Source organism: Bidens hawaiensis, unplaced genomic scaffold (genome assembly GCF_021521415.1).
Source record: "Bidens hawaiensis isolate Kalapana, Puna unplaced genomic scaffold, B.hawaiensis_p1.1 tig00003902_1, whole genome shotgun sequence".
Classification (NCBI taxonomy): domain Eukaryota; kingdom Viridiplantae; phylum Streptophyta; class Magnoliopsida; order Asterales; family Asteraceae; genus Bidens; species Bidens hawaiensis.
The window spans coordinates 32,374-59,408 of record NW_027491226.1 but is presented as its reverse complement, the minus strand read 5'-3'; the positions used below and the strand labels follow the sequence as shown (position 1 = coordinate 59,408).

General features: G+C 40.6%; 1 pseudogene; it reads left to right on the top strand.

The window, feature by feature from the left end:
* The first annotated feature begins 16,632 nt into the window (after positions 1-16,632).
* Positions 16,633-26,125, top strand: LOC143624628 (importin subunit beta-1-like; annotated as a pseudogene).
* The last annotated feature ends 910 nt before the right edge of the window (positions 26,126-27,035 follow it).

Below are 27,035 nucleotides of genomic sequence, written 5' to 3'. Positions count from 1 at the left end.
TATATTATCTCATTATTAATTACCTCGTGCTGGTTGGTGTAACAAGAGGGGCTTTTTTAGCCAATCCACCCAGCTAATATTAACCTTTCACATCCCATTAACAAATCACAAAACATGAATAATTAAACTATAGGATCGAAAATAGTCTACTTCTTAAGTTTCCTAAAAAACATAAATTAGTAATCGCATGTTTCCTAAAATACATATATTACTGTTTTTTTTTTTAAATTAAACTTCATTCAACAAAACAAGTCACATTCCAGTCCTCAAATCAAGAACCGTATGAAAAACCAGAAATTACAACAATATAAGAGGGTAATCGTACATTTAGTTGTATTTTAAAAGAAATCAAAATGGAATGTTGTAAATCTATAGCTATTAACATCAAATTGTTTTAGTTGAGTTAGTAAGCTACAAACATTTTAACATTGTGTTCTGAGTTGAGCTAAGGAGAGAAAGGAAAGCGATCATTTCCTTTATTTTATTTTCATTTTAACTTCCTTCCATATTCTGTTTTCTTTCCTTTCCGTCTAATTCTTTCCGGTTTGGAAAGAATACAAACCCACACATTTTACTCTTTATTTTCCTTATTTTTCCTTTCCTTTATTTTCTTTAATGAAACTCGGGAACACGCATTTCTTTGTTTCTTTTCCTTTCAATTTCCATCTTTTAATGTAACTAGGGAACACAACACTCCACGTGTTTCTCTCCATTTCCTTCTCTTTGTTTCCTTTAATGAGACATGGGAACACAACGTAAAAGCAAGGTAGTGAATTTGATTTCCATCAATAACATATTTTTTATTTTAATAATTTTAATTTAAACAAAATTTATAATAAAATAGAATTTGTTAAATTGAAAAGTTATTCACTCGGTATCTTATCCTATGCTAACAATAGTTAGTATAGTTAGATTACCATATTGGCTCTCGCATGTGCAATTTATATCTAGAGAAAATTCTATGAATGGTCCTTATGGTTTAAATCAAATTTTAAATTTAATCCCTAGTGTTTCAAAACTGCATCTATAGTCCCTACCTAGTTTCTTCTCTTTTATCATTAGTCTAAAAAGATAACTGGATTACATCTTTCTGTTAAACCAATATATATTGACTATTTTTTCCATAATCTTAAAAAATAAAACATCAAATTAGTTAATTGTTGTACAAGTAAAAAATAAAAATAAAAATAAAACTTTACACTTCTGTCTAAATATTTTAATTATAATATATACTTAACCCTAACCTAACCCCGTATCTCTATAATTTCCAACCGCCGACAAGAATCCTGACCCATTTTTCATTGATATCAGCTTTTCTACAAACACAACTATGACCACCATTTGTCTTCCCTTCTATCATACAACACGTTTTTTGTTTTTTTTTTCTACAATTCCTTCCCCTTCCTCGCCGCCACGTTTTTCGGCCAGATTATCATCACCGTCAAATTAAACGAACCAGAACGGTTGAGATCATATATGCCATGTTTTGTGACAGTTGCTTTATCAGTCTATCTGATGTCACTGACCTAGATTGACAGGGCCGTCTCCAAGAATTTATATGCCTCGGTCGAGCCGAAATAAAAAGGCCAGTAGACCCTAATGAGTAACGAAATATAAGCAAAAAAAAATTTAGGCCATATGTAAATGGTTTTTTGTTTGCTTTAAACAATTAAATTTTAAATGGACTTACTTGGTTATGATTTAGGTTCTGTAAAAAACTTTTTGTATAAAAATAAGCTTAAAAATGTCTCGAGAGAGACTAGAACCTACAACCTTTTGGTTAGGAGTCATATCCTTTTGCCACTATAAAAGCTAGTTATTGTATAATTAGGGTAAAACATTAAATGTACATATTTTTTTTCATAAAAATAATTTATATATAAAAAATATATGTGTGTATATATATATATATAATATTCTCAATATTCGTTTCATGTAACATTCGTTAATTTCTGTTTTTATTCAAATTTGAATTTGCATTTGCATCGTTAAACAGACCCGATTTGTGGTTTCAATGTATTCCTGTTTATCGTGCATCATTAATATTTCAATCTTGATGATTTACGTTTATCGATAGTTCATTTTCTATTCGTTTGTCCAATTCACGAAACTCCAGGATTTAATTTCTTAATTAAACGATCTTCAAACAATACGAGTATAATATAACAAAATATCCAAGTTTATAACATATTATTACATTTTTATAATATTTCAAAGTGCAAGGTTCAAACTGTAATTTTACATTAATTTTCTTTCTTAAAACAACTTGATTTTACAAGGGCCTCATGTGTAAAATATTTAAAATAATATATAATATTTGTTTTTTCCCCAGCCCAAACCCAACCGGTCACCCCCTACCTCTATTTTCCGACGACATCCGGAATTTGGCGAAAAAAATCCGGTGAACATCAAAAACGCCTTAAAACGTACGTTATAAATCAATTAAATATCGTAAAACATTTAGACTATAATGGAGAAACATTATCGTTCATTACGCATTATAACAACATATTATGTGCGTTTCGATCCCGAACCCATCGAAATTTTTATAAAATCGTAATAATGATTTTTAAACCTTATACGTTTCAATTAATTTTGTGCCCCTAAAAATTAAGTGTCCTGGCCGGTCGCCCGCATTGCCCTATGCCCCGGCCGGCTCTGTAGATTGAAACATCGATTGAAACCTCGGGCTTGGATAAGATCTAGTTCAAAATTTAAAAGGAGAAAGTTAAACTAGAGAGCGGAAAGTGAGAAAGATGAAGAATAAAGATAAATCAGAGGGAAATTGAGCTCGAGACAATCATGAATGCTTGAATGGAGTCGCAGTGTCTGTCGGAGATTGTGACCGGGAAACAGACAATCACCAAAAATGGTAGCCTAAAAAACAGAAATATCTAACTCGGTTATCTTTTATTAAAAAAAAGTTTAGATTACATCGAAACAGAAGGCAAGCGGGCAACAAGCTGCGCCGCTACCCTTTTTGAATCGCAAAACCCAATCTTTTAAAAACTATATTTGCTGATCTTGGAGTCATAACTTTGCATATGACCCACTGAATACGGGTAAGTAGCTCCACAGTTTTAGGCGCGAGGAAACCAAAAGTGTCAAAAGCAAAAGGAATAAATACATGTTGGTTGTTAAGACACGCCTTTTTGTGTTTTGCCACCTTACCTGAAGCAGCTTTTAATGCGGCTTGACCGACTGCAAAACCACTACTCCCTAAGCCCACCAAAGGAGAAACCCCTGTTAAATCCACACACACGTGTTTTCCTCCTATCCTTCCAAACACCAAAATGTCAGCCGGTCGAAGAGATGATCTTCCCTCCGACAGGTCAGTCAGGAAATTCACAAGTGCTTCTTTCTTAACAGAAATTCCAGCTCGCCTGAATATATCAAAGAGTACATCCCTAACTAGATCGTGTCGGTACTTGAACCCCGGGAGCTCTTTATAGTGCACTGCGTGCTCCCCATATGAGTCTAAACACGCCTTACAACAAACAGGACATATCTCATCAACCGCAAATAGAGGAATCATGAGGAGATACTTAAGGATACTACGATACTCCACTGGAGACATATGCTGGCCTAACCCATCTATAAGGATAGCAAGAAGAAAATCTTGAGCATGTGGTGCTTATAGACACTCAAAAATGGCTTTTTGTCTGCTTGTCATGTTAAAGTGTGACTATATGTCGTGAACAATTTTACTAAAAAGAGCGCTGACATTTTGGTGTGACTCCTTGTCATGTTATCTTTTTGAACCAAAGACGAAAGAGAATAATATAGAAGGGACTGTAGGTACAATTTTTAAACTATATCCAAAATTTAGCATAAACCTCAGGACGAAATTTTCTCAAATGGGCTAGGGTTTTAGGTTTTAAAAAAGACAGGTTGGCGAGGCCTTTTCCCTCCCGCTTCCTGTCATTCATTCACACTTCTCATCGGCGCTTGAAATCGCTCATCTTATTTTGTCCAGATTGAGGGTTTATTTGATGTTATGCTTTAGTTGATTGATATTATCACAGATAAGGTATTATAATATTTAACCTGATCGATACAAACATCAATCAGTTTTCAGGACCTAAGCACACTACTGCAGTTGATCGATTTCCTAAAAAATGTTGGCCCAACATGCATGCATGCATATTAAATTATATAAGTAGCAAAAGAAAAATCATGGTATTGCATGATCTATAGTTTTGTACTATATATACAGATATTGATTATTGATTGAACCTCGATTCTAGATTGTTATTTTGCACGCCAAAGAAGAATTGAACATATAATAATAAATTGAACATTTTCAAGGGCACAAAAATTTTAAATTTCTTTTGATATTCTAATAACTACATTTATAAACTGGATATAATAAATTGAACATTTTGTAAAGGAAGCAACTAATGAATTGAACTCCTGCACATACGCACTTGCATTGTTACGGTAAATCTTAGACAGTCAGAGGTTCATGAATTCCCTATATGTTCGTCAGAAGAAGGACATCAATTTAGTTAGGTTTAGTATCTGTACGTAATAATTAATGTACATCAATTTAAAAAATCATCAATCTTCAAAAGTTTAATTCCAATATGCAAAAGAACTCAAAATCAAGTTAGACACCAATTTTTTAGTATCAACTTAAATAATTAACATAAATCTTCGAAATTTTATGCACAAAAGCATGCATATAGATACTGAATCCCTTCCCGTTTGAAGAAACGATGTGATGGTTGGACGGAAGCGGCTGATGTGGTAAAACCAACGGCGGAAATTGTAAAACTGAGTAAATCGATTGTTAATCTCGAAGAATAACTCCAATCGATTTGTAGTGTATCACACAACGGTTAATGATCATGAGGGTTTAGTGATATTTACGGCTCCGATGTACAAATCTTCATCCGGCGGCGACAGTTCTACAAAACAATATCTGGTTGTTCATCTCTACTTGTGGCGGTTCGATTTACCTATCGTTCTGCAACTATGTAGGATGTAGGGCATGTTCTACCAATGATAAAATAATTCGCACCGGTACCTTCCCAAGCGGTTGGCCGGAAACTGCCATACTGTAGCGGCAGTTAAAAAGTAATAATTTAATGAAGACAGAAAGGAAAGTTATATTTTTTACTTTTTGTATAATATAACTTTTAACTTAAATTTATTGCCCCAATTCTAAATGTAGTTATTAGAATTTCAGGCTTGGGTTTATTATGTTTTAGTTGGTTGCTTTTGTCAGGCTAGGGTATTATAATTCGTTGATTTTTTTTATATCTCTGCTTTTGTTACGTAATTGCAGACTCATTGATTGATTTTATTGCATTACTTCCAAGTATACTGATTTGTTTGATTCATTGATTGGTAATGGAGTTGATGAAGTGTTTCAAGTGTAAACCTGGCTTTATGCTTATTAGTTGTTTTGGTCATAGATCAGTTATATATATACACTAGTAGTTAATTGAACATTATTTGTAAATATGATGCTTCTGTGTCCTCAATTTCAATAAGGATATAAACATATTGACAATTGTTTTATAAAATTTTCAAATTTCTAAAGTTATGTTATTATGTCCTGAAAGTTTTCACCAAGAAAATGGCATGGGAAAGTGATTGAGATGGCTATAACCTATATTACTAAAGTGTGGCATTTAGGATTAAAAATTTCTAAATTTTTATCGACTTATAGTATCTGCCGGTCCAAAATTGTTATAAATTTTTGTTAGGCATTGAAGAGGTAGGTCCCAGCAGAGCCCAGTTGGACCCGCAAGACTCACCTTAAACAGGGACATCTGCGCAGAAACCAACTGGATCCGCAGGACCAACCATGCTCAGAGACGTGACGTCCTTACGCGCAGTACGCAAGCTGGTCCCACAGGAAATGCCTCCCAATGGTGAAGGACTCCGCCTGTCCCCGCAGCCTCGGATACAAGCCATTAGGGAAGGCCACCCGCGCAGCAAGGCTACACGCACAAGGCACTTAGCTCTCATTCAGTGTCACCTGAAGGAATGAGCGAAGCCGGGAACAACCCCGCACAAGGGCGGGAGGGGGAATACTCCCGCCCAAATAAGCCAGTCCGTACGATACGGGAAGATCTTCTGTACTGTACCTGACGAGGTATGGGAAAAAGATCTGACTAAAGATACGACAGCTTATGGACAACAGTATGGCGAGCAGCATGCTCCTACACTGTATGTCACTATTAGCCGCTGCCTACTCACCAACTCCTGTCATACCACGTGCGTAGCCGGCAGTTGGTGGAAAAGGAATAGTATACAGCAGGCCTGGTCTCTATCAGCCGCTACCTACCCACCAACTACCAGCAGGGCACGTGCGTAGGCTACTGTTGGTGGAACAGGAACACTGTTGCAGCCGGCCATACCTCCTTGGAAACCTACCTTCGGCTATAAATACCACAAATGGTATGACCATCTCATCTTATCATATCTTATCACATTATCATTATCATCAAATCTTATATCATATTATACCTGATATCTGCTCTAGCAATCTCTTAATATACTTTTATATTTAAAGAGCAATCTAGTCTGATTCTCACGCCGGAGGGTGGTCACAAGGAGGAACCCCCCCTTCTCAGTGACGAGCTCACGGTGTCTGTTTTGCAGGTTATCAGAAGAACCATCTTCTCAGGGTCCAACCCCTCGTGGGAAACAGCTATCCAACCCCCAGGTTACCAGTAATCTGCCCGGGGTCCGGTTAGTGTTTCTTCATTGGCGCCATCCGTGCATAAAGCTAGAACTACATTTTTCTCCAGTTTTTTCAAACTTCTACAAAGATGGTTAGAGAAATTCCGGTAACCACAACCCCAGCTACTGGGGGTAATACCGGTAACACAGTTTTTACAAACACTACCCCGGTTACCCAAGCCAGGGCAAGTGAAGTAAATTTTACGAACACTACCCCAGTTACTCATGCTGGGGCAAGTGCAGTAAATGATCGCCTACTGGGATCCACTGATACCCAGTTTGAGAAACGAAGATTCCCCCGCCAAACTCTCGATGAAGTTAAGGCATGGGCGGAGGCACGACAAAAGGAATTCCAGGCTGAGTTGGACGAACGCTTGCGTTCCGTACAACAGGCCGACGAATTCGAATACTGGGAGGATGAATCGGAGGAATCCGACTCCGACGCGAACCCTCGCCATAGGGCAAAAGGGAAGTGTAAGGAAACGGAAGCCCAACCGAAAAGGCATTTTGGACAAGCCTTCAAACCAAAAAGCACAGGTGGAAGTCCACGAGACTTCTCCAAAACGTTCAGACCAAACGTTGCAAATGCGGGAACGTCCAAATTTGCAAGGGACATTGCGGAAGCAATCGCCCCAAAGAGTGCCAAACAAATGCCTAACATAGGCACATATGACGGTATATCTGATCCAGACGATCATTTGAACAGGTTCATAGCGGGGGCAACCGTCAGCAATTGGACGGAACCCACGTGGTGTTACATGTTCCAAATGACGCTTGTTGGAGCTGCTAGAGCTTGGTTTGATCGTCTACCGGTCAACCACATCTACGACTGGGCAGACTTCCAGCAGAAGTTTAGCCAACACTTCAGCCAGCAACGGAAGTATACCGAGGAGCAATGGACAATCCTCAAATGCATACGAGAAGAAGATGAATCTCTGCCAAACTTCATCACTCGCTTCAACTCAAAGAAGCTAAGTTTGGGCAATATCAGCGAAGATCTTGTTCGCGCGGCCTTCATCCAGGGCGCGCATGACCCAGAGCTCATCCGCACCCTAACGGGTAAAGATGGCATGCCATCCACATGGGATGCCATCATGACAGCAGCAAAACGCTATGCGGAAACGGAGAAGCAACTGGGTAGAGATCTCCCACAGAGCACAAACCTCTACACTCAGAAGACGAGAGAAGACAACGTCCTCACCGCCCGACTAAATAAAAAGCGGAAGCTAGGCATTTGGCAGTCAAGGGTAAACTTTGACACCTCATCCGGCTTGCAACATCGATTGGGCGGAAAGGATAATGTACAGCCGCACCGAAACTCCAGATGGACGCCACTCACCAAAAGCGTCACTGAGATATTCGCCACTAAAGAGCTCCCGTGGCCAAAGCCTCCAATAATCCGACATCGTCACGATGCTGATCGGAGCAAATACTGTGACTTTCACAAGACAAAAGGCCACAACACTGAAGAATGCATAGACGTAAAAGACATGGTCGAAGCATTTGTCAGAGATGGGACGCTCGCGCACCTCGTGGCGCAATAAAGGCTGAACAGGCGGGTGCGTGTAGAACCCCAGCTGGGGAAAACACGAATAAAAATTCCAGCTTCAATGTCAAGACTACATGCTGCGTAAAGAACGAGATCCCGAACCAGGTGCGTATCGGCTCGATGGCACTACCATCCCAACAATATGGAAGGGAGCTTATTTACACAGTTTGCATGTAAATCAATTCCAATTTGTAAAGAAAAGGCCAAGAGCCACTTCTAATGGAAATGATTCTCTTTAGAACATCGAAGCTGATGATTTTACATTTAATACTTTTCTGAACACTGGTGACGGCATTCACATTACGTGAAGTCGTTGCGTGGGAAGGCGGTCCTACCCGCACAAACCCAATAACGTGACAAACCTTCACGCAGGTCAGTTGAAGGGGAAAAGTTCAACACCCAAAAATGAAAGTGCCGGTCTATCCGCACGAATCATAAGGAGGAAACTGAACAATAACCTATCAACAACCGCGCGTCGAACGGTTAAACTATGCAACACTGGTGACGGCATTCACATTAGGTGAAGTCGTTGCGTGGGAAGGCGGTCCTACCCGCACAAACCCAATAACGTGACAAACCTTCACGCAGGTCAGTTGAAGGGGAAGAGTTCAATTATCCCATTAAATGAAAGTGCCGGTCTATCCGCATGAATCATGAAAGGAAACTGAACTAGTACCTATTAACAACCGCGCGTCGAACGGTTCAAAACAAAATTCTTAAAAGGATGAGGAAAACCTACACGCAGGTAAGATAAGGGTAAAGTTTTGCCATCCTACTAAGTGCAAGTGACGGTTCTACCCGCACAATCACGAAAGAGGAAGCAAAACTTCACACCTATTATCAACCACGTTCAAAGGTTAACTTATCCTCAAAGGATGAGGAAAACCTACACGCAGGTCAGATAAGGGTAAAGTTTTGCCATCCTACTAAGTGCAAGTGACGGTTCTACCCGCACAATCACGAAAGAGGAAGCAAAACTTCACACCTATTATCAACCACGTTCAAAGGTTAACTTATCCTCAAAGGATGAGGAAAACCTACACGCAGGTAAGATAAGGGTAAAGTTTTGCCATCCTACCAAGTGCAAGTGACGGTTCTACCCGCACAATCACGAAAGAGGAAGCAAAACTTCGCACCTATTATCAACCACGTTCAAAGGTTAACTTATCCTCAAAAGATGAGGAAAACCTACACGCAGGTCAGATGAAGGTTAAAGTTTAGCCATCCTACTAAGTGCAAGTGACGGTTCTACCCGCACAATCACGAAAGAGGAAGTAAAACTTTAACCCATTAACCACGTTCAACAGGTTAACTTATTCTAAACACTTGGAAAATTGCTAATTTAAACTAAGTATGCAAGTCATAAGTTTATAAAGCAAGAAACCCAAAGAAGGAAATAACAATCTTATACGCAAAAAGATTTATAGTTCACAAATGAATTATTACAAGAATGGCCGGGTAACTACCCGCCTACGAAAAGAAAATAAATACATCCGTACAAGACTATCCTAGCACTGGGAAGGGATCTTCAAGATCAGGCTTCAGGGCCGCTTCCACTTGGACCCGCTAAATCAGAAGAACGGGGCGGTTCGAGGAAAGCTTTAAGGATAGCTAACCCATCATCAGCAGCAGCTACTTGGTTCACCTTCTCCACCACTGGATGCGGGAAGGCGGCGTATTGATTTACTGCTTGGTCATATATGGCTTCAGTATCAACATTGTACAAAGGGAAGTTGGAAGGCGGGAAGCCTTTCTCAACGAACCCTAGACCAAGCAGGAAACCAGCCCGTTCCCCATTCTCGTGAGAAGCGTTGAGGGCTGCGCTCATAGCATCATCATAGGATGTCTCTGAGAAGACCCGATGCACAACCTACAAAAGAAAATAGTGTCAAAACCTTTTCTATGTACAAAGGAAAGCGTGAAGACGTAAAGCTAAACATACCTGAGGCAACGCTTCTCGAAGAAGCCATTCCTTGGCAACCAGAGCTTCTTGGAGGGCGGCTTGAGCTTGGGTGCGGGCGCGTTCGGCTTCGCTTTTGTTGAGGTTGGCAAGTAGCACTTCCTTTGCAGCAGCCTCTTCAACGCCCTTAAGCTTCCGCTCGGTGTGGTCAAGCACGCCCCTCTGGTCCAGGATCTCTTGGAGCTTCTTGGCATCTTCCATCGCCAAGGCATCATGAGCACGTTGGAGAGCCTCTAATTTGGCCTTGAGCTCCTCGTTCTCCACGCGTAAAGGCTCAGCAACTGCTTCAGCCTTGGTGGCCCTCTCGGTTGCGTTCCTCGCAGTCTCCTTAGCCAGCCGAAGCTGTTCGTTAACAGCTTGGGCAGCCTTGGAGCGGGCCTCGAGTCGCGCTTGAACCTCAACCTCGAGGGCCTTGAAGGCCTTCTCCTTCTCCGCAGCAGCTGCGGCCAACTTTTGGTTCTCCTCCCGAAGAGCCCGCGCTTGAGATACTTCCTTGGCGCGAGCTGCTTTTAACTTGTCGTTTTCACGACAAAGCAGCTCGACGCGCGGCTGCATCCGGGCCTGGAGAACCCGAAGCTCATTGGTTAGCCTACCCTCCTGGTAGCTAGCCATGGCTTCCCCCAACGCACCATGGGGAGCAGCGTGGCGAGCCCATTCCACGCACTCCACAGGGGTACGAAGGGTTGTTCCTCGGCGTATGTTCCATCGCGGAACATACACTTCATTGGAATCCGACACTGCAAAAAACAAAAAAGCAGTTAGGAAAAAGATGATAAAAAATAAAAGTGAAAAAGGGCCAAAGGAACCCTACGCACCTGTAGGGTCTATAACAGGCCGATAGCCGCCGAACCCATCACCTGAACCCAAAGGAAACCCATCCAAAAGGTCAGGCAGATGGGAAGGTGGCAAAGATTGGCGAGTACTACCATGCGTACCTGATGGGCCGGCCGTCGGTGCCGGTGACGGGGGCATGGTGGCAGCCGCCGCAGTCGCTGCCGCAGAATCCGCAGCAATCGTAACCGCCGGCTCGGTGAAAGATGCTGTAAAAATCGCACTTACCACCGGCGGTGACGTCATCTCGGCTGGAACAGTCGGCTCAAGGGACTGAGCAACTGATCCAGCGGAAGCAGGCGCAGGCGCCTGGGTCGTCGCCTCAGGTAGGCTGACCGAGCCTACCGTCATCGGCGGAGAGGTACTCCTCTGCGCTCCACCCTGGAATGCGTCAACATCCACGCCTACACAAGAAGATAAGTGTTAACAATAAATTTATGAATGATAAATCTACAAAAACAAGGATGTTTGTACTTACGGGTTTTCTTGAGCCTGAACGTACGGACGGGCGGGGACGAGCCCGATGGAGCCGGTCTCTTGATGCCGGTCACCGTCGTCGTCGTTGGTTCTCCAGAGGTAACAGTCGTAGCCTCCGGAGCAGTGGTCTTCTCACCACCGGGGTTCCCCGCCACCTCTTCACTATCTGACTCGGTGTCAGATAGGAGCACCGGATCAGCTGTGTAGGCCACCTTCTCCTTCCCTTTCCCGCCGGCAGCCTTCTTCTTCCGCACCAGCGGAGGACCATCTGCGGATTCCTCAGAAGAAGACAGGATGTCAGGAATTCCAGCAGCGGGTACAGCATTGAGGGGTTGAGGATAGAGTATCGCCTTACCTGGCCGCCATTGGCTCAGGATCTCGTGGCCCAGCGGATAGACCTCCACAAACCGATCCGCCGTTTGCTCCAGGATGGGCAACTCGTTCTCGTCTAGAGCACGAGTGCCCACCCGCACGGGACCGTCAGCTTCCCGCGGGTACAGGAGCGACTCCAAATCGTTCCCCTCTGAAAGAAAAGAAACGGTTAGAAGACAAACTCATATCAGCAAGAAAGACAAGACATACCATAAGGAATAGAGTTCAAACCATATTCGAGAAGGATGGGAAACCGGGACGCATCCTTCCATACCCGGCTCATCCCCAGCATCACCATCCCGGACTCCGCAAACCGGTAAACCGGAGATTGGACCCGGGATATCTTCGCGAACCATTCCGCCTCCTGGTAGCTGGAAGCGTGAAGGCTCGGAAGCGCTTGTCCCTTCTTAAACTTCATGGCAATGGGGATGGCGCGGGCAGAAATGTAGAAGAACTCCCGCTTCCACGATCGGAGACTGCGCTCGGTCACGCAGATCTTCAAACCCTTAATACGGGTTGTCAGGGTGTACCAACCCTGGATGCACCTCCAAGTATAGAAGGTCATCAGGCGGTCCACATAGGGCTCAATACCCAGAATCCGGCACACCCACTCGAAGTGCCGGATCTTGGCAATCGCCATCGGATGCACCTCGGTCAGGTGCACACCGTGCCTCTCCAAGACACGGTACATAAACTTTGTCAATGGGAACCTAAGGTTCCCATAAACAAAGAATGCAGCATATACCCCGATCTTGACACTGGGGGCATCGTACACAGTCTGGTGGGGTTCAAGAAACTCAGGCTCAAGAGACTCAAGCATGAATTTCCTGACGACATACTGGTACTGATCGACAGGTAGAGCACACTGGCACTCGCCAGCAGTACTCCTATCGTCGGCTACAGCTTCAGCATCATGGAAAGACATATTGCAGAGAAAGAAGAAAACGATTTCTGGAAAATGCTTGCCTGAAAAGGGGAGTATTTGCCGGAAATCGCTAAGAAGAAGAAGAGAAGGGTGAAAGTGTGGATTACAAAGAACCCTCTCCCCCTTTATATAGTAATCGCAATTAATGCGGTGAATTTAATGCGGAGGAGGGAGAAATCGAAGGTGCAATGAAACTATGACACGTGACAAAAAGCAAGCTGGAAACAGCTGTTGAAAGGACATGTGCCAGTAATTTCGCGGCCACGCGCCCGAAAAATCGCGCTCACGCGCCTGAAAAAGCGTCTGGAATGACCATATAATGTCACGTCACCATAACTTCCTGCACGTCCTGACACAGTCAGAAGAAACCGTCGCACGACGTTTCAGAGATTTGGACTGTTCCTATCTTTCCACCAACCTTTCGAATTTCAAAATTCAAAATTTAAAAATATTAAAAAGTAAGCGGGAAAATACCCCTTACCTTGGCAAACAAGTAACCGTAAGACGGATGCGGGTACAGTGTAAAGGCAAAACCCTTCACGCACCTAGCACCCGCAGGGAATTGAAGCCAAGTAAAACCTTGGCAAACAAGTAACCGTAAGACGGATGCGGGTACAGTGTAAAGGCAAAACCCTTCACATACCTAGCACCCGCAGGGAATTGAAGCCAAGTAAACTTTGGCGAACAAGTAACCGTAAGACGGATGCGGGTACAGTGTAAAGGCAAAACCCTTCACATACCTAGCACCCGCAGGGAATTGAAGCCAAATATTCCTCGGCAACCAACTATAAGACGGATGCGGGTACAGTGTAAAGGCAAAACCCTTCACATACCTAGCACCCGCAGGGAATTGACGCCAGGAATACCTTGGAAGTAAAGTAACCGTAAGACGAGCGCTGGTACAGTGTTAAGGCAAAACCCTTCACATACCTAGCGCTCCGCTGGGAATTGAAACCAAGAAGGATCTTCTGGGAATGCTTGCGGAAACGGAAATAACATCCCCGCATAGCGGGAACGTCGAGAACTGCGTTGTTTGAAGCTCCAGGATGGAATTGGTGGTTTTAACATAATTGATCACTATGTTCAAAACTACCAAAACCTCATGGAGAGTCCACACAAGTGGGACTCAACGCTCCTGACTTGCGAGGAGGTTACAGACCTACCCGCATCATACCCAAAGACCAAGCAGGAAACTCGGGAATTTCTGCAAGTGACAAGGACTTCCGCGGGAAGAATCCCCATGGAAAACCTTAAAAAACCCTTTTCAAAACCCTTTGCTTAAGTCCAAAAGTTCACCTCACTTTATTAAACACGCATGAGAAGAACATTGGACTGGGGGGACTTGAAGAGGTAGGTCCCAGCAGAGCCAGTTGGACCAGCAAGACTCACCTTAAACAGGGACATCTGCGCAGAAACCAACTGGATCCGCAGGACCAACCATGCTCAGAGACGTGACGTCCTTACGCGCAGTACGCAAGCTGGTCCCGCAGGAAATGCCTCCCAATGGTGAAGGACTCCGCCTGTCCCCGCAGCCTCGGATACAAGCCATTAGGGAAGGCCACCCGCGCAGCAAGGCTACACGCACAAGGCACTTAGCTCTCATTCAGTGTCACCTGAAGGAATGAGCGAAGCCGGGAACAACCCCGCACAAGGGCGGGAGGGGGAATACTCCCGCCCAAATAAGCCAGTCCGTACGATACGGGAAGATCTTCTGTACTGTACCTGACGAGCTATGGGAAAAAGATCTGACTAAAGATACGACAGCTTATGGACAACAGTATGGCGAGCAGCATGCTCCTACACTGTATGTCACTATTAGCCGCTGCCTACTCACCAACTCCTGTCATACCACGTGCGTAGCCGGCAGTTGGTGGAAAAGGAATAGTATACAGCAGGCCTGGTCTCTATCAGCCGCTACCTACCCACCAACTACCAGCAGGGCACGTGCGTAGGCTACTGTTGGTGGAACAGGAACACTGTTGCAGCCGGCCATACCTCCTTGGAAACCTACCTTCGGCTATAAATACCACAAATGGTATGACCATCTCATCTTATCATATCTTATCACATTATCATTATCATCAAATCTTATATCATATTATACCTGATATCTGCTCTAGCAATCTCTTAATATACTTTTATATTTAAAGAGCAATCTAGTCTGATTCTCACGCCGGAGGGTGGTCACAAGGAGGAACCCCCCCTTCTCAGTGACGAGCTCACGATGTCTGTTTTGCAGGTTATCAGAAGAACCATCTTCTCAGGGTCCAACCCCTCGTGGGAAACAGCTATCCAACCCCCAGGTTACCAGTAATCTGCCCGGGGTCCGGTTAGTGTTTCTTCAGGCATTGTGTTACTGTTTTACTTTATTTAAAAGCAGTTACAATATGCTGATTGCAGAGTATTTGTTACAACCCTGTAAACTGCTGATATAATTCATGCAGCTTCTTGAGATGCTTTTTCTACTTCTTGTCAACATGACACCTATTTTCTGTCATATACTCTACAAAGTCCAGAACTATGTGCCAAAATATGTTTGCTGATGTAGGGCCAATATTCTATATTGTTTTTAGGATTGTATATGTCGTTTTAGTTTGCTTTTAGTTGATGTAGTACGTACTCGGTACGTTTAGTTTGTATGTTTATTTTGTAAGTTTTAGAGAAATGGGGACCCTATAAAAGGTCACCTACCCATTTCTTCACACCAACTCTTTCACTTAAAAAAAAACCTTTGGAAATAAAGTTTCTCTCACCTAGTTCTCATTTTTCTCTCTTTTAGAATAACAAAACTATGATCCGAGATCCGAGTGTTGTCGGTGATTTCCGCTAACCGACAACATGGATTGATCCGAGTCAAGTCTTTAGATCCATCTAAAGGACCTACAAGTGGTATCAGAGCTTTCGGCTCGACTTTTTGTGATTTTCGGGTCAAACTTTTCGGATTTTGATCTTAGTTTTTGTTGGATTTGAGGTTGATTTCGTGTTACTCATCTCTTTTGGAGTCCCTTACACCTTAGAAATACACGAGAATCACAAAATCTAAGTTTTTAGTGTTTTAAGTTTTTATGTCCGAGCTCAGATTCGGCTTAAAAACTCAGATCTAGGCCGATTTATTGATTTTTAGACTAAAGTCTTTTTGACTTTTTGGAAGTTTGGGTGTTATATTCTCAAAAAAAAAAAAAAAAAAAAAAAAATCGCATCGGGTACTGTATCAGTCGCTTCCGAGGTAATCTAGCAATCGCATCGCGGGGGTACTGTAGCACTTCGCACAGGGGGCGCGGGGGAGGGGGGGTACTGTAGCAACTCGGCACTGTAGCAACTTATGCGAAAAAGGGATTTCGCATGCACTGTAGCAACTCATGCAAAAACACTGTAGCAACTCATGCGAAACACTGTAGCAACTCATGTGAAACACTGTAGCATGCGAAACACTGTAGCAACTCATGCGATACACTGAAGCGACTCGGTACTGTAGCAAAAAAAAAAAAAAAAAACCTTAAATTTACTCATGTGAAACACTGTAGCATGCGAAACACTGTAGCAACTCATGCGATACACTGAAGCGACTCGGTACTGTTGCAAAAAAAAAAACCTTAAATTTTTTTCTTCTTAAAAAAAATAAAAAAAAATTCTGGTTTTAAAAGTTGTTTCGCTTCGCACCAGATCATTTCGCTTCGCATCAAGAAAATTCGCTTTGCTTGAGACTGCTTCGCGTCTCATCAAAATGTTTCGCTTCGCTTGAGACTGTTTTGCGCGAAATTCTTGTTTTTGTTAAAAATCAAACTGTTTAATGACTGTTAAGTGTTTGAGATTGTTGTGACCATGGCTAGTACTGATTCTGAGCTGTTGAAGGGGTGCTTGTTGCTTGAGAACCAAGTGGGAACCAATACTAAACCTCCAAAGTTTATGACCTTAGATGACAACTTTGCTGATTTCAAATCGAGGTTCATGAACTTTATTTCGTTGAATGACTCTGAGTTGATGAGATGTTTTGAGGTAGGTCCTCATGTTCCTGTGGTAGTCACTGCAAATGGGGGACAAGCAAAATCCGTTGAAAATTATGATCAAAATGATAAGACATTAATAGAGTAAGATAAGAAGGCATACCTCACTTTAACTGTTTGTCTTTCAAATGAAATTACTGAAACTCTACGTGAACACAAAAGTGCAAAGGGTTTGTGGGATGCACTTGTTGAAAAAGTTGAGGGAAATGCTGAGATTAGAGAAAACAAGAAGGCTCTGCTGAAAGAAGAATTCAATATGTTCAACCATCGTCAAGGTGAAAATGTGTTGGACTTGGTAAAAAGGTTTGAAAAGTTGATGATAAGAATCAGAGCTGCCATCACGAACTCTGAAATCAACTACAAGCTGTTGAATTCATGTAACATCCGTATTACGAGATTACTAAATAAAAGAAAATTATTGTTTCGTGTGAGTCGCTCGTTTAAATGGGTGCGTGTTTATATTTGATAAGGATTAGGATTGGTGAAGGAAGTGGGTGGTGGGGTCCATAGCTCTCTATATAAGGCCATCCCCCCATCCCTTCACCATTTCTTCCCACAACACACACACACACACTCCCTAGAACACACACATACTCTCTCTCAAGACCCGAATCCGATTCCGGGCTAAAGTAAGGAAGATCTTGGTGATCAAGTGTCTTCAAACAACAAGAATCACGTCCAGATCCTCGAGTTGTCCAGATCCGAACCAAACCCGAAGTCAAAGGTGAGTTTTAGCCAACAAGGTTAAGTTTTGTGGTTGAGTTCGACATGCAAATCGATATCTTAGTAGATCGGGTTGTAGGATGTAAGAAAAACATAAACTTGGTGAGTCTTAGCCTCACGAGTATGAAATAGGACAAAAAGGTGATGTTCAGACCTCATAAAACACGGGTATACAAAGTTGGTATGACCCAAAACCCATAAAAAGGGTAAAATCGGGTCCTAAGGAGGAAATAAGGAGAAAAATGGCTTTAAAATGGTAAAAGCGAAGAAAAAGGTAATTTCGCATTGCACAGCCATGCGAAGCGAAAAAGTTTGTTTCGCATCGCACAACCATACGAAGCGAAAAAGGTTATTTCGCATCGCATGACCATGCGAAGCGAAAAAGTTCCATGCGAAGCGAAATTCCCATGCGAAATTTCATGAAACTAATTTTCTGATGCGAAATTCCCATGCGAAATTTCATGAAACTACTTTCAGCTCAACCCCAGCTAGGGGCTCTGCCCCTTGGACCCTGCTAGGGGATGCCGCCCTTAGACCCCACTACCAGGGGCGCTGCCCCCGGACCCCCGTTAGTTGAGGGTTCGTAAACTTAAATGTAGGAAGTAGTGGTAATAGATAATTGACACGTGTAATGTATTGTACAGTTAGCCGTACACAACTAAAGAAGGGTGTTATCATTAACGACGAGAGAAACCGACTCCAGGTGAGTTTCTAGCCCCATTTCTGTGTTATGTTTTAGGGCTGTGTGCATACTCAATGTGATTAGTTAATACACTTACCTAAAGTGGTAAGTGTATGCCGTATGAATGTTTATAAATATACCTAATTAGTCTAGAAAGAGTTAAACGTATGTGTGAAGAGGTATATGAGAACAGATATAGCTAATGAAAGAAAGGTATGTACGATATGTGTAGTGTATGAATGGTATGTATGATATGTAGAGCTGAAGAATAAAGGGTTGTCTACCCTAATAATATAGGCGAAAAATTAAGGGTTGCCTACCTTAATAATATAGGCGGAGAATTAAGGGTTGCCTACCCTAATAATATAGGCGAAGGTTATAGAGCGAAAGGCTCTTTAAAAACGTAGGAAGGTTATGTATGTATAAAATAATGAAGGTAAGTAAAAGTAGGAATGTATGGAAGTAAGAATGTAAAGAATGAGAATGAAATGTATGTACCTGCTTAACTAGAACTCACTCAGCGTAGCTGACTTTTAGTATACACGCAGGTAAATAGGTTGAGGCAACTGGCTTGAGGAGGGACACATGACATGAGCTAAAGAGACGGGTATCTATGAAGAAGCGTCCTGACTGTTTTATTTTATGTCTATGAATGGATAATTTGTATGTTAAGACAAGATTCGATGTTTTGTAGTGTAATGCATGAAGTTTTTAATTATTCCGCGAAAGTTTTAATTAACTCTGATTTTTTAAAATGTGTTTATGAGTAAATCCAACGCCAAGGTAGGCGGGATCGGGGCCTTACAATTCACTGCCTTATACATGCAGCGTCAATGTTGTTACCATAAAGAGAACCACAAACCTGTATACCATGACACTCTCAGAGTTGGCGTCTACCATCAAATCTTTTGAAATAATGGAAGATAAGCTCCAAATGAACAATCAGTCCAAAGAAAATAAAGTTGGGACAAGTGTTGCAGGTGAAAGCAGTCGTGCATGTCCTATCATTCCCGACACATCACATGCTGATGAGGTATACAACAATTTATGTTCTCAAGCTTGCATTAACAAGGTCACATATTATAGATACCATTAGAATGAAGTTTTGAAAGAAAATGCAAAACTTTGTGAGTTAAATGCTGAATATGTAAAGGCTGACAAGATTTACGTTGAGAAGATTGAAACTCATCGTGATGATGTGGCAAATCTTAAACTTAAAATTTTTCAAAAGGAGCATGATGTTATATATTATAAAAACAAAACTAATGATTTAAAAGATGAAATTGAAAAGTTGAAACTTGATGCTTCCGATAAAAGGGAAAAAGAAAAACAAGTTGAAAGATTTGAAGCATCATCTGAGAAATTGGATGATCTTATTGGAGCCTAGAGAAGTACTAAAGTGAAAGCGGGGCTGGGGTACGATTACACTGCTGTACCACCACCTTTTAATGATACCTACACCAGTTTGTCCCACTTTAGCTATAATACTTCTCCCGAGGAAGAAATGTCATATGGGGTTGGTAGAATACCAAAACTTGTGAAATTTGTTCCTGCAGTACCACAAACTGTTGCTCCAGTTCAATCATCTGATAAATCTAATATCAATGTATCTTTTGAAGCTGGTTGTGTAGAAGAAAGTGGGTCGGTGGAAACGGACACGAGTTGTGATTATGAAACTGTTTGTGATGAAACTTTTGTTGAAAAAAGTGTCAACGAAAGTAGGCCTGTTGAGGTGAACATATCAAGTTGTTCATCATCAAGTTGTGAGACTGAGGATAATTCAAGTAAAAGCAAAGTTTTTGAAAATGAAAAGACAAGTACTTCTTGTAAATATGTTCCACCAAATAAACGATCATTTTCTCAAACAACCAATCAATTTAGAAATCCTCAGCCATACAACTTCTGTGACAACAACTACTATGGTCATTATCAACAAAATTTTGTTGATCCATATCACACAAATGTGTTTTTATAATCATGTTCCTTTCCAAGGATCACCTTTCCCACCACACCAACCACATTATAGTTCAGATGAGTTCTTTGGCACTCCCAGGAGAAAGTGTTGTTTTGTGTGTGGTCACTCTTCTCACCTTGCAAGACATTGCAAGCACTGGTTCAAGCAACAACTTGATATTCAAAGGCGGCTTAATCAGTCCCCAAAAAGAGCTTTTAGTAGCCCTGATTCAAGGACTGATCAAGCTGATAGTGAACCTAGTGAAATGGATGTGAGATCCAAAGTAAATAAAGTAAAACACAAAAAGAAACCTTTTTGGAAAACCAAGAAGGATAAAATCAAAAAGGACCCTAAGACTGTAAAGTTTGAGGATTCACCAAAAACAGTTTCAAAAGCAAGAAAAGAGAAGTCCAAAATTGCCAAAACCAAGGAACAAGTTTTTGCTTGGATTCCTAAGGACCGCTCTTTATCAAGTGAGGCTCCAATAAGAAATAAATAGTTTTCAGGAAATAAAATCAAGTTTGGTCGATTTACGGTTGACCTTCCCGGGATAAAAGTATCCCGGGAACCCATGTCTATTTGAACGCTTAGTGCATGCATGGTCAATCAAGGAGGACTATCAATAGTATTAGGTTACTTAGATAGTGATTGCACCCGGCATATGATGGGAGATGAACTCTTGCTATTTGATGTTAAACCATTTGATGGCGGATTCGAGTCTTTCATAAGCGACATGGGAAGACAAACTTCATGGAAGGGAAGCCTTGTTTAAATGGTTCAGCAACAACTTTCGAGCATTTCTCAACTAACCTCGTCCAACTACTTCTCTCAAGTGATGAATCCAGCATCAGCTGTTGGATCTCGGTTTGAATCTCTTCAACTTTGTCATACAATGTGATAATGCATGCTTAAGATAGTCCATCTGACAACAACTTTGCTGACATTTTCACTAAAACCATCGATCATGCTCGATTTGAATTTCGGGTCGAATAGATCGGCATCAATTTTGATTAAAACAAACTATCTATCTTTTTGTATATAAAATTGTAAATATTTTTCAAATATGTCACAATTTTAGATGGAGAAAATGAGTTAAGTTTAACTCACCAAAAAGATTTTCAATTCATCTTAAGAAAAGCAAAAACAAATCATTTGATTTACCAAAAAAATTTTATATTACTTTTAAGAACATCTAAAAGGAATTGTCCCGTTTAGAGGGAGCTCCTGCTTAGAGGGAGTCAGATATTTAAAATTTTTAAAATTTTGAGAAATTGATCCGACCATTGGAAAATGATAAGAAATTATCTCTAATGATTCTAGCACATGAAAATAGTAGATCAAAAGCCAACAAGATCATTGCTTGATGTGTAGATAGGCTTGACAAATGAGTAAGTGTCATAGTGATATAAACTTAAATATCTGCCTATGCTAGTGGTTACACGTTATGAAGCAGTTGCCGACTCCAACAAAAGTCATATTAATGAAGGCTGAAATGCAATTAAACATGTCATACCCAAGCCTCTCTTTACCTTATCACAGTTGTCTTATAAAAAATCAGTGTCATTTTTAATTTTTATTGAGTCAAGAAAAGAGTCAAGTAAAGCGTCAAGAAAAGCAAGAAAAAGAAAAACAAAAGAGTCAGAAAAGAAAAAGAAAGATGAAGAAAAAGAGTCAGTTCTAGGAATTTTAACTTCTGCGTTATTTATTCATTTATTTTGATTCAAGCCTTGGACTTTCTCCTGCGCGATAATATGGTATTATCCGACCTGATTGTTAAGGCCCTGAATCTTCTGCTTTGTTTTATTTTCTTTCTTTTGTTCAAGCCTTGGACTTTCTCTGTGCGATAATATGGTATTATCCGACCTGATTGTTATGGCCTGAACTTCTGCTTTATTTTAATCTTTCTAAATCGAGTTAAGTGTACAAAGTTTCAAGTGCACAAAGTCAAAGTGTCAAGTGTGTTGATAAGATTACTGTGATCAACTAAGAAAGGTTTAAGTCAAGTTGAGGTGACATGTGAAAGCAAATTAAGCCCGAGGTATGATGGAGTCTGTAATTTGTCGGATTAAATGGGGACCACACAAGCATTGTGCCTAATTGTACCTTAACGTATCATGTTGACATCAAAATACTTGTTAAGTTTAAAGTGGACAAATTATATCTACAATCGACTTTGGTTCTTGGCATAATAATGTCCAAATAGAAGTGTGATCTAGAACGTTAACAGATAATGTGATTCCATGTTGTGATCTTTCTTAAAAAAATAATTTAGTAAACTTTTAAAGTAAATATTTTTGATATATAATATTAATTTCATCTTTACTTCTATCTTATTTTTGTTTTATTTTTTGTTTCAACTTCAAAATATTATGTATATATTTTCGTAATATTAAAATATATGAAAATGCCAAAAAGATTTTAAGTTTTTATTATGTTTGTACATATTTTATTAAACCTTGTTTTATTCAAAATCATGTGTTTTGTTGTCAATGTCGTTCATGCAATGTTTGTTGGAAACCTGGGACTTAAACAAATCATTTACAAGTTGAGAGATTGAAAATAAAGTTTCAGGTTATTCTGCAAACACTTCAAACCAAGAGCTTGTTTTGAAAAAGAAAATTCTTCTTTGACCCTTGAGAGGGTCTGTGAACGAATCTTATTCGTACTAAGTTTTGTGCAGGTGTAGATGGGCAGGTAGATCAAGATCAAGTTTGCTTGGAGTTGCAGATGCTGAAGCGCTTAAAAGAAGACGAGAACGTGAAAGTTGGTGGTTGAACCTAAAGATGAACTGAGTGAAGACAAGGAATGAAACCAGCCGGCTCAAGAAAGTCAACAAGAGAAAATTAGATGTCGAGCCTTCCGCATCTGATGTTTCTAAAATTTGCTGTTGCCGATCCTTCCCAGAAAATAAGACTGAAGTTCAAGTCTATAAGACTGGAAAATAAGAACTGTTCAAGATCCAATCTGGTTCAAGATCCTGGATCAAGACAAGTACTAAGTTTCAAGAAATAAAGACGAAGCAAAGAACTTGACGAAGGTTCCTCGACATAGTCAATCCTAGAGGGAGATTGTAGGGCCAATATTCTATATTGTTTTTAGGATTGTATATTTCGTTTTAGTTTGCTTTTAGTCAATGTAATACGTACTCGGTACGTTTAGTTTGTACGTTTATTTTGTAAGTTTTGGAGAAATGGGGACCCTATAAAAGGTCACCTACCCATTTCTCCACACCAACTCTTTCATTTCAAAAAAAAAACCTTTGGAAATAAAGTTTCTCTCACCTACTTCTCCTTTTTCTCTCATTTAGAATGACAAAACTAAGATCCGAGTGTTGTCGGTGATTTCCGCTAACCGACAACAGGATTGATCCGAGTCAAGTCTTTAGATCCATCTAGAGGACCTACAGCTCATTATCAGAAAACTGATTTAAGTTATCATGTTGTTTAGTAGGAAAATTGGACATGGAGATTACCCCTATTCTATTATCTGCTTTATCTGATGAAAGAAAGGCCAGAACCGTGGCAGAGGGCATGCTTAGGCAGTTTCAAAAGGAAAAATTTAATGATGTTTTTAATTCTTTGTCACTTGAGCTATCAAATGAGGCTAAACCTATTGAGTCTCGCAGATTGGCTGGTATTGTGCTCAAGAACTGTTTGGATGCCACCACAAAGGAACACTAGGTGCAAAGGTGGGTCTCAAGTGATGCATCATTCAGATCCCAAGTCAAATGCCTGTTGTTAGACACTCTCGGTTCATCTGTTTCTAAAGCAGCGCGCACTGCTGCACAAGTAGTTGCCAAAATTACTTCCATCGAAATCCCCAGAAAAGAATGGCCTCAACTTATTGGTATTTTACATGAAAACGTGATTCAACGAAATAAACGAGCATCACTAAAGCAAGCAGCTTTAGAGGCACTTGGGTATGTGTGTGAAGAGATATCTCCCAATGATCTTGTGCAAAATGAGGTTAACTATGTCCTCACTACTATGGTTCATGGGATGAGTGTAACAGAACCCAACTCGATTCGTCTTGCAGCAACTACTGCGTTGTACCGTGCTCGTGATTTTGCACAAATCAACTTTGAAAACGAGTTGGAGAGAAACTATATTATGAAAGTTGTTTGTGAAACAGCTACGTCGAAAGAAGCAGATGCTAGACACGCTGCTTTAGAATGCCTATTTTTAATAGCATCTACTAATTATCGAGTTTTAGGCCCGTATATGGAGACCCTGTTAGAACTAACTGTAAATGTTGTTAAAGGAGAAGGTGTTGCTCTTCAAAAAAATGACTTTTGGAATTTTATTATTCAAGATTCTGTATACGGTGATTCTAATTCATACGTACGTTCGTTACTTCCATTGGTCCCCATAATGCTTGAAACGTTATTGAAACAAGATGAAGATGAAGATGAAGATGAAGATGGAATCCGGAATCTTTCTATGGCAAGGAGGGCGTGTCTCGGTCTTGTTTCTAAAACTGTTGGTGATGAATTATTGAAATTAGCTATCCCTTTTCTGAAGCGTGGCATTTCAGAGCCAGCGTATGCATTTGGATCAATTCATGAATGCTCGAGTATTGTAATACTATTTTCAGTAGTTATCTCCAATCTGGACGTGCTGCTTGAAGCCGTGCAAGATAAAAACAGTGGCGTGAAAAGCATCACCAAGCGGACACTCAGCCGTATCTTTAAACTGCTACACAGTCCTGACACTGTTTCAAGGGTTATTTCGCATGCTAATATTAGAAAGGTTATGTTGGCTTTTTTAAAAAGTATCGACGATTCTTCCATTGTTGCGGAGGTGTGCGATGTCATTTATTTTCTTGCTCAAGAGTACGGCGACTGGCATGTATTCTCACAGAAGTTTGCATCTATTATGGACTGGCTTGTCAGAGCTACAACACGAACCCGTGCAATTGATACTAAGTTAAGATCTGTTGCTTATGAAGCCTTGATTGAGGTGGTTAGACGTGGTGAAATTCTTTATACAATTGACATCGTATGGCTCCTTCTCACGGTTATCAAGACCCGGCAAAAACGAACAATGAAGAAAGATCGGCCATTTGATACAGAAACTCGAGATTTGCAAGCTTTGCTATGTGCTGTCATGCAAGTAATTATTTTGCAAATCGGGGGTGAGTATCACGTTAAGGACATTTTGCTTCAAGAAGCAGAAGAAATCATGGATATATTAACAAAAGATGTGTTTGTGCATTGTAGTTCAACTGTACGCGGACAAGCAAAGCTCGTCGTAGGTGCTCTTGCTAATGCCATCGGACCCGGGTTTGGAGATTACATGCCCATGTTTTGCGAATGTTTACAAATGGGTCTTCGAAACATTAAAGAATATCAAGTTTGTTCAATCTCAGTTGGTGTGGTTGGTGACATATGTCGAGCTTTGGGTGACAAAATATTACCATATTTTGATGACATCATGATACTTCTACTTATGCATCTTGTTAGTTGCGATCTACATCGGTCCGTTAAACCGTCAATTTTCTCTTGCTTTGGTGATGTGGCGCGTGCGATTGGTGAGCATTTTGGAAAGTATGTTGCGGATACAATGAAAATGTTGCAATGAGCTGTTGAAGTGTGTGAACAATTAGATATTACTTGTAAAAAGATGCAAGTAGATTTTGCTTATGAAGAGATGGTGGAGTATGGTAATCAGTTAAAAAGAAGCATCTTTGAAGCGTATTCGGGTATTTTAAAAGGGCTCAAGGGTTCAAAGGCTAAGATCATGTTGTCTCTTGCTTCACAGCTGGCAAAGTTTATAGAACATGTTGCCAAGGATGCTAACTGGTACCGGTTATATTTTTGTATACACTCTTTTGCATTGGTTATAAAAGATATTTTGTGTGAACTTATGTAGGGATGAGAGTGTGGTGATAGCAGAAGCAGCAGTATTGGAAGATCTTGCAGATGCAGTTTGTTCACATGTGGTGAGTTTCTGAGAGAATGTCTTCAATCTAATAATGCGAAACTTAAGGTGCTTGCTGCTCGGACTCTTGGGAAGATTGGGCACGTCTCTGGGTAAATTTGGTTACCGAAAGATATGCATTTTTATACGGTTTGGGTCTGCATGGTCGGAGGAATATATGAATGTAGTATGTTGAATGTGTTTTTGTACCTATGAATTTCACTGTTACGTTGGCTGTTCATTTTTATGAATTTTTTTTTTCTTTGGTTGCTTCTTTTGTCATGATTCTGTCATTAAATTAAAGTTTTAGTATTTATTTCTGAATTTTTAAATAGTTTATTCAGCCAGGTTATTCAAAATTGAACGTCAAACTATAGTCTTATACATCTGGCTCTGTAGCTATTCATCGTATTTGTGAAACTTCTGATAATTTGGAATATATATGCAAATAATGATCTTGGGGGAGAGTTAAAATCGGTTTGAATAGTTGAGCCAGCTGTTTTGGTTGGACTAAGCTTATTCAATACCCAATCCAGCCGGTTGTTGGAAGCTTGTTGTTATTAACGTGATTATAGTGTTATTGGGTTAACTTAATGATCCAGTACACAAGTTAGGAGATGCGAAGTGCATACTCGTTTTAATTCTGATAATATTGTGTGCGTTTATCAGTTTTAAGTTGTAATTTAGTTAAACTAAATGGAGATCATAGGTTAGGCTACTTATTGGGCTAATTTTAATTTTAAGATTGCCCATGGGTTGTTGGTCTATATCTCAAGTTATCATAATTTCCTACCAACATAAAACACAATGCATTACACTTTTGCATTTTCTTTGCCACCAATAAATAAAATGTACACCAATTAAAACAACCATCCATGCTGTTAAAAAGAATGAAAAAAAAAACCATCCATATTAGCCTTAATAACTCCATCCATCATAGTAAT